The sequence below is a fragment of the Glycine soja genome, chromosome 9 (assembly GCF_004193775.1).
Source record: "Glycine soja cultivar W05 chromosome 9, ASM419377v2, whole genome shotgun sequence".
Classification (NCBI taxonomy): Eukaryota; Viridiplantae; Streptophyta; class Magnoliopsida; order Fabales; family Fabaceae; genus Glycine; species Glycine soja.
This window is the reverse complement of record NC_041010.1, coordinates 30,209,272-30,222,534: the sequence shown is the minus strand read 5'-3', so window position 1 is coordinate 30,222,534 and position 13,263 is coordinate 30,209,272.

Below are 13,263 nucleotides of genomic sequence, written 5' to 3'. Positions count from 1 at the left end.
CGACGCGTGACTCGTGGGATGCGTGTTCAACGAAAGGAATACGCGCGGAGTCGCCACCAACGTTTATTTGAGGAAAACGTCGGAAAAACCGGAAAAGACGCGATCTACGAACTTTTAAGTGAAAGGTTTGGGAGTTGTATTTACGCACGGGGAAGGTGTTAGCACCCCACACGTCCGTCACAAGGGACGACAGCCTTTAATCGAATGTGCAAACATGACTTTGATTTTTACATTCCCTTTACGTTCTTATATCTTTTATGCCCTTTTTATATTTTTCTCTTTTCGTGGTCAACAAGGGTGTTTCCCTTTGCTCCTACGTATTCCTCAATTGCAATGAGGAAATCAGACCTACGTAGTTCTTTCTTATGCGTGAATCAAGTGATTCTTTTTTACTTGAAAGGTGATCATTTTAAGGCGTTGGACCTTAAAAATGATCCATTTTACTTAGTAAGAAACCGAAATGATAAACTTTCAAAAAAACCTATTTTTGTGGACGAGCTTGACTAGGCGAGTTGATTTTAGCCTAAGTTTCACTTTAGTTATTAGTCAATTCAATTAAAAATGAGAAATTCCAAAGAGAAAACGTCCGATTGATTTTTTCGCTTTACTTTACTAAAAGATATTTTTTATTATTATTATTTTATTATTTTACCTCTTTTTTTATTTCCAACGTGGTTACGGCACGACCGAACGGTCGGAATTCATTTTAACCGAAATTAACGGATGATAGAATTCAAACGATCGGTGGAAATTTATTTTATTTTTAGATTAAGCGAGAAATGACTTAAATAAATGGCTTAAGCATGTCAAAAGGGGGTATAAAAAGTAAATGAAAACGAGAATAAAAATACATGAAACAAAATGTGGACCACCACGGGTACATAGAATGAATTGAAAAGCTTGGTTTGAGGTACTTACCCGTTGAAGGCTGAAGATCGATGTAGAACGAATGAAGAATGTCGAAGAACGGTTGAAAACCTTCGCGAAATCACTCACGAAAACGTTACGGAAACGTTACGGAAGCGCCTCGGCATGGATTTTCTTCACAAAAATAATTTTCCTAAGCAAATTCGAAAGAGAGAGAAGTGCCTAAGGGGCTGAACCCTTTTCTACTTCACTTCTCCCCCTATTTATAGAAAATTGGGGGAGAAGCTTGCCACCCAGCTCGCCCAGGCGAGCAGGGTTGCTTCCTCCAGAAGCAACAGCCTTTTGGAGGAATCTTCTGGAGGGCCCAAGTGGGTCTGGTTGCTATTTGCACCCCCATTTTTACTAAATACACCCCCCTGCCTTTTTTTGTTGATTCTTTTTTCGTAAAGTTATGGAAACTTACGAATTTCGTAACGATACTTGTTTTCTTTCCGTAATGTTACGGAGCCTTGCGGATCACACAATCATCCCCTTTTTGACTTACGGAATGTTACAGAACCTCACTAATTGTGCAACGATGCTTCCATTTGATCTCCGGTGTGTCACGGAACCTTACGGATTGTGCATCAATATTTTCTTTTGATTTCCGGCATGTCCCAGAACTTCACAAATTACCTAATGATAGGTGCCAAGCACCTCACAAGGACCAAACAAAAGTTGCATGTCATCAAGCAAAGGTCCCCGGACGAAATTAGGGTATGACAGTTGCCCCTCTTTACTTGTCTTTTATTGGAGATAAAAGGGAAGTAAAGATAAGACACTAATTTTGTTCCTCTCGGTTGACGAGAGTCGCGGGTGACCATAAAATACCTCCGCATGAAAATGACTTGATGTCCCCGGGGGAACAAAAGGTGCAGAAGATGATGTCAGTCTCTGCATGCTATCAAGCGTTCTGTCTTACAGATAGCAAAAGAATGTTTATACGGATAACCACTCGGGTATTTCCGCCCGTCAGCGTGACTCAAATGTCAGTATGACAGATCTTGTGAGCGCGGAAGATGACGTAAATTTCCGCGTGTCAACGGGCTTGTCGGCCGCGATTGACTAAGGGCGCAGAATGACCATAATTTGTCTCTGCATGCCATCGGACACAACTGTGTCTAAATGGCAAAAAGGTGTGCGGAATGACCATAATTTGTTTCCGCATGTCATCGGGCCCGCCGCCTCTGGATGACAAAAGGGCGCATAATGACCATAATTTGTCTCTGCGTGCCACCGGACACAACTGTGTCTGAATGGCAAAAAGGTGTGCGGAAGAACCATAATTTGTCTCCGCATGTCATCGGGCCCGCCGCCTCTGGATGACAAAAGGGCACAGAATGACCATAATTTGTCTCTGCGTGCCACCGGACACAACTGTGTCTGAATGGCAAAAAGGTGTGCGGAATGACCATAATTTGTCTCCGCATGTCATCGGGCCTGCCGCCTCTGGATGACAAAAGGGCGCAGAATGACCATAATTTGTCTCTGCGTGCCACCGGACACAACTGTGTCTGAATGGCAAAAAGGTGTGCAGAATGACCATAATTTGTCTCCGCATGTCATCGGGCCCGCCGCCTCTGGATGACAAAAGGGCGCAGAATGACCATAATTTGTCTCTGCGTGCCACCGGACACAACTGTGTCTGAATGGCAAAAAGGTGTGCGGAATGACCATAATTTATCTCCGCATGTCATCAGGGCCGCCGCCTCTGGATGACAAAAGGGCGCAGAATGACCATAATTTGTCTCTGCGTGCCACCGGACACAACTGTGTCTGAATGGCAAAAGGGTGTGCGGAATGACCATAATTTGTCTCCGCATGTCACATGACCTCAGGGTCAGTATGACAGAGATTGTGGGGCGGCCGACAAAAGCAAGGCTCTTGCTCCTACGTATCCTCAATGAGGAACTCAGACCTACGTAGTTCTAGATAACTTGTGAGACTTGAAAAAGTCTCCACCGGAAAATGCTGACACCTCCGGAAAGGGCGCAGATGACCACATTGGCCTCCGCTCATCAATCACACTTGGGGTCACTGAATGACGAGGTGCGGATAACCGTAAGGTGTCTCCGCGGGCTACCAGCTTTTGGGTCATGGTAACAAAAAGCGGTGCGGTCGACAAAAGCGAGGCTCCTGCTCCTACGTATCCTCCAATGAGGAACTCAGACCTACGTAGTTCTGGATAACTTGTGAGACTAGAAATAGTCTCGATGTTTTCTTCACTAAAATGCGAACGCGCTTTAGTAAAGAGATAAAACTTCCAACTAATCAGATCAACATATGCTTTTCGGACAAAAAACAATGTGTCTACCGGGGAAGGAGAATCTGCTGATGAAATTTTCTCATAACCACAAATGAGATTTTGGATGTTTAGCATTTCGTTTCTAAATGACCATTTAGAGGAAACACCGGGTTCGACAAAAATAGAAGAAGATCACTCAAAGTGTATCAATCTCGCACAGGTAAGTGTTTCATCCTAATTCCGAACCATAGATATGTCATGACTTGACTTTGCAAATTATTTCCTATCAAATCAAAAATTACATGCGTGATCATGGATCAATAGGACTTCCCTTGGGAATGGGTTCTTTTGGTGGGTTTTTTGGCTTTTGTGTGTTTTTGGCCTTTTCCTTTTCTATTTTTGTTTTGCGCGAGGCAAACAAGTCACCGACGCACAGGATTTTGGTTGGTAATCAAAGGGAGAAGACCACTTTCAGGTCGTGGTTTCCTTTCCTATTTTGTTTATTTGGTGACAATTCTGTACTGTTCAGATATTGTCTGGTCCAAAGACCTTTCTGCACATTTCTTCTGATTTCTTTCGATCCTTGATCAGGAGCTTTCTTTCCTTCCTTTTACTTTCTCCCATTATTTGGTTGGGAATTTTCTTTCTTTTCTTTTCGCTTTCTCCCACTCTTTGATTGGAATTTCCTTTCCTCTTTTTTTTTCTTTGATTGGAAATTTTCCTTCTCTTCTTTTTTGCTTCCGAGGGTAAGGATTGACATTCTCACCCCGGGTCAAGGTTTATGGTGAGTTAGGATTTTGGCTCAAGGCTCATTGAATGGCTAGACATGATACATGTCAGGGTTTGGTTTGGTTCAAGGATAAAAAGGGATGCCCCACATTATTTCCATGACACAAATGCAAAAATGATGATTTGGAAACTTTATGCGAAACTGGTCATGTATGCACCTATGTGGACACTCAAGTGTCAAATTTTTATGGTCATGTGATGCTAGGGCTCAGGATTCATTTCCTCTATTTTAAACCAACCCAATGTTTCCAAAATATGTTCTTTTATCAATTTGTGCATTCATTCGAGTCCATTTTGGGTACTCGGGAAAATTTCACAGCATTCACCCTTCAAGTGTACACATTTTTTCAAAAACTAGTTATGATCAGTGAATTTTTTCAAAGAAAAGTTGGAAATCATCTCTTTCAAAAACATGTTGGTTCTTTATCTTCTATTTTCCTTCTTTTTCTCCTTACTTGCTCTCTCTTTCCTCCTTTTTTTATTATTTTTATCATGATTTTTGTTTGTTTTATTTTTTTGGACGATGTTCCTAAACGAAAAACTCTACACGGTTCCAGAATTTCAAACATCATTGATAATAATAATATAAACACTAACGCAACAATCCAAACAAAAATGCATGCGCTGTACAAATGACAATCGAAACAACAAAAACAAACATTAGTCTCTCAAGTCAAAAAAAAAACATAACATAAAAATGATAAAAGAAATATGAAAGAAAACATGAATCTGGGGATCTCCCAGTCATGTAGCTCCACTTCCTCCCAAGAAGTCAAGCAAATCGGTCATCTCCTCGTCCTCGTGGGCCTCCTCTCCATCGCCGGGAGCCTCTGGGGGCGCCTCTCCTGCTTGGGCCTCGGGCCAATCCCCGGGCCATGCGACCTCTGCCCTGAACTGGTCTGGAGTAGGGCATGAAAAAGAAGCGAAGCCCTGACTCTGCATGCTGAGGCTCAACTGGTAAAGACAATCATGGGTCTGTACATGTGCCCGGTGATTGGCCGCCTGCTAGCGAACCAAATGCCGTAAATACTGCTCCATGTCAAATGACCCAGCCGGGCCAGCCTAATGAGGTAGTGGTGGCGCTCCTGCGGCCTATGGAGCATCACCCTGGGCCTGTCTCTGGGTGCAGTACTTCTCAATAAAAGCCCGGGTGATGGGCGACCGAATCACCTTGGTAGGTGCCACGGGGACTCCGAACGACTGGAAGAGTCCTGTGATCAGTGCGGGAAATCCCAGGGCCCTGTTGGACTTATCCGGGTCCAAAGGGTGCCTGGTAGGCGCCATACCTGCAAAAATATAGATGGCATCAGCGATTAACTGAGCCACATGGATGCTCATCCGCGTCAGGATGGCGTACACCAGCTGACACTTCGGCAGGGGGAGGTCGGAATTATGATCGGTGGGCAGGATGTTGCTGAGCGGCAAAGTCATCCATATCTGAGTCAGGGTGGTCATGTTGGTGCGCATGATCCGCACCCGTCTTCCGGCAGCAGTCCGGGCAAAATCTTGCCCCGGTATACATAGCAACTGGGCGATGGCCTCCTCATCGAACCCATCAGACCGGTTCCTCCTCTGGCCATACTCGCACTCCTGGCCCTCTTCCAGCACTAACGGATATCCCAGGAGTTGGCAGATAGCATCTGCATCAAACGGGATCCACTGACCCCTCACCCAGGACCTCATGTCATGCATGCCCTCCTCTGTTGGCCAAGCATTGGCATAAAATTCGAGGACTATTTCTGGATCGAACTTGGCCATGGGGGTAACCAGTGATGCCCACCGTCGACGACCTATTTCTTCCTGGAAATCGGTATACTCATCGTCCCTGAGCTGGACGCGTCACTCCCGGAGAAATGACCATCCCTTGATGGCCTCGAATTGCTGCTGGTGTACAGCGCTCCTAAAGCGGTGACTGTCATACTCAGGAGCGGAACTAGTTCCTTCGGCCGCCTTATCCTTCCTAGACCTCTTTGAGGCGAGCTTCCTCGGGGCCATTTCCTGCGAAGGCAAACATTTGGAAAGTTAGTTTTACCAAGAAATGCTACTCTTAAAACAAAAATGGCATACAACCTCCTCCAATAAACACAAACATCAATGTAAATTTAGAGCAAACTCATGCACATACTTCCTTACGAACATTCACTCGCACAAGATATTCTTCTAACTAAGAAAAATGCACCCATGCACAATCAAGGCACCTTCGTTACCTAGATCACTTATATGTACTTCCAAGGCGTATTTGCTACCTACATCACATGCATTTCCTTTGCTAAATTTACATACATGCATACTCAAAGCACTTTGGCTATCAAAAATTGCATACGTGCACATTCTGGTATTTCTAATACCTATACATACACAAACTTAATGATGAATCTTGGCTACCTACACAATAAGGTGCTACATTTCATGCTTTATTCAAGTGTTTTTGCTACCTAAAGCCGCATGCAAATTCAAGTATATTTTCTTTTGTTGACTAAAATGGCATTCAAATTAAAAAGTATCTATGTAAGGTATTTTCTTCACATAAAAATGCAACATATATATATTTTTTGTGAGACATTTTGACTACCAAAAATTACATGTACATACATCCAAGTATTTTGCTACCACGCCCCAAAGTGTAAATTGCCAAAGGTATTTTGCTACCTATTCTAAACCTACACATTTATGATGAACAAAATTCCTAAACATCTAGGCGTGGGGAAATTATTGTAGCGTGGCTCATAGCTGATTGCTGGCCAAAAAGGGTAACTTTACCCAATATGCACCCACTCTTGTGTTCTCTTGCACAAAAAACTTTGGTTCCTAGGCCTAGTATATATGGGGGGCAATTACTCTAGCCCTTACGAAACCGAATACATGCCCCCAAAAAATAGATAACATGTGCAGACCTAATTGTCCCATAGGTTGTTTCCCTACAAAAATCACGCGCTAATGCCATTGAGGCATTTCACCGAACACTTGGCGGGCGCGCATTTAGGCATCAATAGCAAGAGAACAGGGACAATGTGGCATGTCCCATTGCTTCAAAATGCATTATAGGCCTAGGGCCATCTCATACAAACCCCCAATTCAACCCAATCAAGCAAGAAAACAAACCAAAATTGCCCCACATATTTGAGCACATTCTCACAATTTTGAGCACCAAATTGAGATAAAAAATACACCAATGAAAAGCTAGAAAGCTTAGGGATGGAATACTTACTTGTTGGTGATGAATAAAAGCGCAAAACGGAATCGAACAATGCGAAAAGTAGAGATCCTAGGGCTGCAAACTCGTAAATTCCGTGGGTATGGCTTTTGAATGGGGGGAAAAGAATTTTTTGAATGCAAAAACTTCCCCCTTTCTTCGTTTTTTATATTTTGGTGCAGGGGTTGCTCGCCCAGGCGAGCTCAGCTCGCCTAGGCGAGCTAACCTGCACTTTTTTTTTTTTAGAGGAACATTAACCATGTCCTCTCCTTCCTTATGGGTTAGCGTTTTACCTATTTGAGCCTACTTAAGTTAGAATTAGGCGTTAATTACTTTAAAAAAACAAACAATGGTAGTAAAATACTGCGAATTCAAAGGATACTAGGCTGCCTTGCGCGACGTTCTCTGCTTGTTTAGCGCAGAGAAGGGGCAATGATCGGTCAGTCGTGACCCCATCCCCACTTGCATCCGTCCCTATGTACCTGCAAGTAAGAAACAACAAGGTGTGGCAAATCTTGACCGCGTCGTTGTCTTACCTTGATTGGTTTCTGCTGTTCTAGCTTTGTCTCTACCCCAGAAGGTAGCTCAAGATGATCTTGCCCCTGTTTTACCACAACAATATGCATGCGTATGCGTATGTATGAATGTTTTCACACGTAGCAAATTTTAGTGAAAGTTGGTTTAGGTTCAATTTGAATTAAGTGCTTGGGGCATCCCATGAACTGAGCGGAAGGGCTCAGGTGATCACAAATTAACGCAAGGTTTGAAACCAACGTGAGGACTAAAACCTTGAATCCACATTCATTTCTTTAAAAGATTGAAACGAGAGATACAGTAGACGGGGAATCCCTGGGGGAAATCCAGAAAACACATAAAGATAAAGAACATGCAATGACATCCTTAATTGCCCCAGATTCTAAGCATAATATCGCTTGACGACATCAGAATTCACGGGTGAAGGTAGCTCTTCGCCATCCATGTTGGTCAGCACCAGGGCTCCTCCGGAAAAAGCCTTCTTCACAACAAAAGGCCCTTCGTAGTTTGGGGCCCATTTTCCTCGATTGTCCTTGACAGCATGGGACATTTTCTTTAACACAAGGTCTCCCTCATGGAACTTGCGCAAGCGTACCTTCTTGTCGAATGCACTCTTCATTCTTTGCTGGTACAAGCGCCCATGACTCATGGCCGTTAAGCGCTTACCCTCAATGAGGTTGAGCTGGTCATAGCCCGTTTGAGCCCACTCTGATTCCTTTAATCCGGATTCTGCCAAGATCCTTAATGACGGGACTTCTACCTCAAACGGTAACACAGCCTCCATCCCATATACCAATGAGAACGGCGTTGCCCCAGTTGACGTTCGCACTGAAGTTCGGTAACCGTGTAACGCGAATGGGAGCATCTCGTGCCAATCTCTGTACGACACGGTCATCTTTTGGATAATCTTTTTGATATTCTTATTGGCCGCTTCCACGGCTCCATTCATCTTTGGCCGGTAGGGCGTGGAATTGTGATGCTGGATTTTAAACTCCTCGCACATTTCCCCCATCATCTTGTTATTCAGGTTGGTTCCGTTATCCGTGATAATCTTCCTTGGCAAACCATATCGGCAGATGATCTCTTTCTTAATGAACCTGACCACCACACCCCTCGTGACATTGGTGTAGGAGGCCGCCTCGACCCACTTGGTAAAATAATCTATCGCTACGAGGATGAAGCGATGACCATTCGAGGCCTTGGGCTCAATGGCCCCGATGACATCTATCCCCCACATGGAGAAAGGCCAAGGGGTGGACATGACATTCAGAGGATGCGGTGGAGCATTGACATTGTCTGTGAACGCTTGACATTTGTGGCATTTCCTTACATGGACACAACAATCACTTTCCATGGTAAGCCAGTAATAACCTGCTCTTAGGATCTTCCTGGCCATAGCATGCCCGTTGGCGTGCGTTCCAAACGAGCCCTCATGGACTTCCTCGATCATGTGATTCGCCTCCCTGGCATCCACGCATCGCAGGAGTGTCATGTCGTGGTTTCTCTTATACAGTATGCTTCCGCTCATGAAGAAGCCGGCCGCCAACCTTCTCAATGTCCTCTTATCATTGTCGGCAATCTCTGGCGGGTATTCTTTGCTTACGACATATCGCTTGATGTCGAAATACCAAGGCTTACCGTCCCGTTCCTCTTCTACTTGGCAACAATGCGCGGGTTTGCCACGACACCAAAATTCAATGTATGGTAGATCCCCATGCGGCGTTAGCTGGAACATAGACGCCAAAGTAGCAAGCGCATCCGCCATTTGATTTTCCTCGCGAGGAACATGATGGAAGGAAATCTCATCAAAGGTCTTAGCCAATTCCTTGATATAGGCTTTGTAGGGTATCAGCTTGGGATCTCTAGTTTCCCATTCCCCTCTCAGCTGATGGATTACCAACGCTGAGTCGCCGTACACCTTGAGTAGTTTGACATTGGAGTCAATCGCTGCCTGGACGGCCAGGGTGCATGCTTCATATTCGGCCATGTTGTTGGTGCAGTCGAATCCTAGCCTGGCTGTGAAAGGTACACATTGATTGTCCGGAGAGACCAATACTGCTCCAACGCCATGGCCTAGATTGTTTGACGCTCCGTCAAACCATACGGTCCATTTGTCCCGATCTTCGTCCAATTTTTCCTCAAACAAGGCCATGATGTCCTCATACGGGAATTCAGGATGCATGGGCTGATAGTCGTTAAGAGGCTGTTGAGCCAAATAATCTGCTAAGGCGCTTCCTTTTATCACCTTTTGGGTGACGTAAATTATATCAAACTCGGATAGCAGGACTTGCCACCGGGCGATTCGTCCCGTGAGAGCTGGTTTTTCAAAGATGTACTTAACCGGGTCCATCTTGGATATCAACCAGGTAGTATGGCTCAGCATGTACTGCCTTAGGCGATAGGATGCCCATACTAAAGCACAACACGTTCTTTCGAGCAAGGAGTAATTCATTTCACAGGTCGTGAACTTCTTACTTAGGTAGTAAATAGCGCGCTCTTTCTTTCCGGATTCGTCATGTTGCCCCAGCATACACCCCATTGACTCGTCCAAGATTGTCATGTACAAGATGAGAGGCCTTCCAGGTACTGGTTGCATAAGCACAGGGGGATTCATTAGACACTTCTTGATCCTTCCAAAAGCCTCTTGGCAACCCTCATTCCAGTGATCAGTTTGGTTTTTGCGTAAGAGCTTGAACAACGACTCACAAATGGTGGTGAGCTGCGATATGAATATGGCAATATAATTCAAGCGTCCCAGGAAACCTCGGATTTGCCTCTCAGTACGGGGTTCCGGCATCTCAAGGATGGCCTTCACCTTTTCGGGGTCTACCTCTATCCCTTTCTGGCTTATGATGAAACCAAGCAATTTCCCTGATTTGACCCCAAAGGTACACTTGGCGGGGTTCAACCTTAATTGATATTTCTTAAGCCTTTCGAACAACTTCCGCAGGTTGACAAGGTGTTCTTCTTCGGATTTAGATTTAGCAATTATGTCGTCCATGTAGACCTCGATCTCTTGATGCATCATATCATGGAACAAAGCTACCATGGCCCGTTGATAAGTTGCCCCGGCATTCTTGAGTCCAAAGGACATCACCTTGTAACAGAATGTCCCCCACAGGGTGACGAAGGTAGTCTTTTCCATATCCTCTGGCGCCATCTTTATCTGATTGTAACCGGAGAAACCGTCCATGAAGGAAAATAAAGCGAAATTGGTCGTATTATCTATGAGGATATCGATGTGTGGCAAAGGAAAATTGTCCTTGGGACTGGCCCGATTCAGGTCCCGATAATCCACACACATTCGTACTTTCCCATCCTTCTTAAGGACCGGTACAATGTTGGCAACCCATTCTGGGTACCGAGCGACGGCCAGAAAACCAGCGTCAAATTGCTTCTTCACTTCTTCTTTTATCTTCAAGGATTCGGGCTTCATCCTTCTCAGTTTCTGCTTTACCGGGGAACACTCGGGATTTAGAGGTAATCGGTGCTGTACAATGTTAGAACTCAAACCGGGCATATCTTGGTATGACCAAGCAAAGATGTCTTGGTACTCTCTTAGCAGGATTATTAATTCTTCACGGATAGGTGCGGTAATACCTGTGCCTATCTTTACTTCCCTTTTTCTACTGCCAACTCCCAAGTCTACTAGTTCTGTTTCTTCTTGATGAGGCCCCATTTCTTGGTCCTCATGGGCGACTATCCTTTCTAATTCTGGGGGAAGTCTCACATCTTCGTTCCCTTCACCTTCCGTTTGATTCGCTTCTTGCTCGAAGTTGATAGGTGCGTCCCAGGTATTAGTACCTTCGGGGGACTCGTCATCGGATCTGCCGTTTTAGAAATAAAGAAGTAAACATGCAAATGGATGAGAATGGGTAGAGACGTAGGAATAGATGAAGAAAGATCCTTGTATTATAAATTCAAAAACAAAAGACACAAAGCCTTAACAAAAGAAAAACTCTAAAGCCTAGGCCCAACTATAGAGCTTTAAAAACCGTAAAGGTTTACATTATGCTCGTTGCGTAAATGTCGGGGCGTTCCTCCACTCGCCAATTTCCCAGCTAGAAATCAGGAGGGCATGGTCGTACCAAATCCAATGTACTCGGAACATCATCTTCGTACATCGCGACCACTTGACCTTCGTCCCCCAGACCCGCGCTTATAAAGCTTCTACTTATGTGGCAGGGCGGGCTTCCTTCACCTTCTTGTCTCAACCGCTAGCTTTGACTACCATTCTTCCTTCCCGTGATGCTTCTCTTTATATCTGCCTGAGTGGGCTTATAGCCTAACCCATACTTCCCACGATTTCCTTTGGCATTTATCAGGCTAGTTATGCCGTCGTTGTCTTTGCCTAAACCCATTCCGGGTTCGTAACCGTTCCCCAACATAACTCGGGCCATCATTACTGCTGCATCGGACAGGCAAGCTTGCCCAGAGAAGGAGTCCACGGAGGAAATGCTTACCACCTCAAAAGACTGGAAAGTGGTTTCTAATGACTCCTCTGCGGCCTCCACATAAGGCATAGAGGATGGGTAGCTCACCAAGATGTCTTCCTCGCCTGATACGATGACCAGATGCCCTTCCACTACGAATTTCAACTTTTGGTGGAGTGTAGAGGGAACAACTCCCACTGAGTGGATCCACGGCCGCCCCAGCAGACAGCTGTAGGGGGGGTTAATATCCATTATTTGGAAGGTAACTTGACAGGTGTGAGGGCCTATCTGTACCGGGAGATCGATCTCCCCCCTAACCTCTCAGCGGGTGCCGTCGAAGGCACGAACCACCATTGAACTCGGCTTTAGGTGGGAAGCATTGAATGGTAATTTCTCCAAAGTGCTCTTAGGCATCACGTTTAAACTGGAACCATTATCGATGAGCACTTTGGCTATGATATGGTCCATACACTTGACTGATACGTGCAAAGCTTTATTATGCCCTCTCCCCTCGGCGGGGATTTCTTCTTCGGCAAAGGCAAGATAGTTGTTGGCAGTGATATTATTGACCAGCCCTCCGAAACCTTCTACCGAGATGTCTTGGGCCACGTGGGCCTCGTTCAGAACTGTTACTAGCAGAGCACGATGAGGCTCGGAGCTCATGAGTAACTCCAACAGCGAGACCCTGGCCGGGGTTTTGTTGAGCTGTTCGATAACCTTGAATTCGCTCTGCTGAATTATATGGAGGAACTCGCTGGCTTCCTTTAGCGACACCTCCTTTTTACCATCTTTTTTCTCCGGAAGACCTTTCGCCGGAATATCTTTATTCGAAGCGTGGGGTGCTTCGCCATCTTGTTCCTCCACCACTTTTCCTTTCCCCTTGACGTTCACGGGTTGGACTGGTAGGTCCGGAGGCGCAAACACACGACCGCTACGGGTCACACCACTCAGTCCCGTGATATTTGTTACCTTAGCCGACAACGAGCTGACGTCGGTGGCTTCTTCTTGCTTCCCCCTCGGAGGTGTATATCTCCATGGGACAGCGTGGCTATTTTGGTATGGGAAAGGAACAGGTTTAGCTGCTAAGGGGTGTCCGGGCTTTTGCGAAGCTGTGCCCTTGGTGAAGTATATCACCAAGGGTTTGGGCTTCGCAACACTGCTCC